A 2090-nucleotide genomic window follows, 5' to 3' on the forward strand; every position below is an offset into this window, starting at 1 on the left:
GATGTATACCTTTCCTGTTTATCAACCCTTCATTTAGTATCCCTTGCAGTATTCCTTGTTCTGTTCAAATGAGTGCCTGTTGGTCTTTAAGGTTTCTGATTGCAAGTATTCTCAAGAGCCAAATGTTTCTCACACCTTCAGTAGACAGTAAGCACAGCTTCGTGGCTGTGGGAGAGGTCAAGCACAGAGTAGAAACAGCAAACTCTGGCTGGCCTATGAACCATTGCACATAACAGTAGCCTTCACCTCCAGCTTTGGCTAGAGAAGCATTGGGCATTCTTGGCTGCCAGATGCAGATCAAACACAAATGGCCCAATGGTCTTGCTTCCAATTAAAAAATTATTGAACTGAACACAGCAGAAGAAAAATATAATGGTTTTCTATTTTATTTTGAGTTCAGAGAAAGTTTTTTATTCTTTTTAAAATTTGGGTTATAGTTTTATTTCCATAAAAATTTTATTTATTTCAGCTTCAATTTTGGTTTTCTGTACTGTTCCAGTTTGAAGCTCTGGCACTCCAGTCTCATTCTTCCTTCTGGAATACTTCATACTCTCTTTGCCTTGTTCTCTGTGCCTCAGAAGCTCACCACCCCTTTCTGACATCACAGCTGGGAACTGAAACCCTCCTCATTCTTTAATCTAAACCAGGTTCCTTTGTTTTAAAGCCCCAGAAATCAAAATTCTTTTCCTTTAAAGTAGCATTCTCCTATGTAATGTAACACGTGTGTGTAATTTTAAGTTTCCCTTTCAGAACATTTTAAAGAGTAAAAAAGAAAAGATGAAATTAAATTTAATAAGATATTTTTATCTTTCATCTTTTCTTGTCAACAATTAAAGATTATTGATGAGTGTTTTACATTCTTATTTTACTAAGGCTTGAAATCTACAGTGTGTTTTACACTTAGAGCATATTTCAACTCATACTAGCCACATTTCACTTGCTCCACAGCCACTTGTGACTACTGAGCTAGTGGTCACCATACAGGGCTTGTTGTTGGTAAGTGCCATCAAGTTGGTTCCAATTCATTGTGACCCTATGCACGACATAACAAAACACTGCCCCATCCTGTGCCATCCTCACTATCATCGTTAAGCGTGAGCCCATTGCTGCTGTCACCATACTAATCCATCTCATTGGGGGACTTCCTCTTTTTCACCAGCCTTCCACTTTACCAAGCATGATGTCCTTCTCCAGGGATGTCCGTCTTTGCACATTTCATTAAAATACTTGACTTTCTTCTTGAGCTGGTCTTCGAAATTTTCTGTTCAGCTCTTTTACCTCCTCATTTCTGCCATTTGCTTTAACAACTCTATGCTGGAAAACATGTTTCAGAGTCTCTTATGACATCCATTTAGCTCAGTTTGCTATTATGGACTCACTGGTAGGCATTACTATTTAGCTGTCACCAAAGGAGCTCTGGTAGTGTAGTGGTTATGAATTGGGCTGTGAACCACAAGGTCATCAGTTCGAAACTACCAGTGGTTCCGCGGGAGAAAGATGAGGTGTTCTGCTCCCGTAAAGATTTACAGCCTCAGAAACCCTGTGCAGGGTCGCTATGAGTGGGAACCAACTCCACGGCACTTAACAGCAACAACAACAACATTCACTCCAATCTACTTTGCTCATGTTGTCACAGTGCCTAGCTCAGGGTGGGACGTACCAGGTGCTCAATAAACATTTTTTTAATGGATGAATTAATGAAAATTGATACTATTAATACCTCTTTGTTCACATTCATTTATAGTTAATTTCTAGAAATAATTTGCAATTTTTTGTTTCCTTGATTTGCTTTCTAGACATGCTGCTTAGCTCCTGGGAAAGCAACAGAGAAGCAAATGTTTCCTAGATAGATCCTGGATGTGTTGCTGTGAAGCGACTGAAATCGCAAGTCTGGAATGTGATCATAGTAACACACATAGCTGACTAGGTTCATCAGAAGATAAATATTATTTAATGCTGGTAAGGTTTGAGACTATAACCTTAGTTTCTTTATAATTACTTTCTTTATAAATGGATGAAGGAGAAGTGTTAACTGGTGTTAACTATACAAGGGGCTTCAAAATGTTCATGGAAAAACTCCATTACCTTTT

The sequence above is a fragment of the Chrysochloris asiatica genome, unplaced genomic scaffold, assembly GCF_000296735.1.
Source record: "Chrysochloris asiatica unplaced genomic scaffold, ChrAsi1.0 scaffold00081, whole genome shotgun sequence".
Classification (NCBI taxonomy): Eukaryota; Metazoa; Chordata; class Mammalia; order Afrosoricida; family Chrysochloridae; genus Chrysochloris; species Chrysochloris asiatica.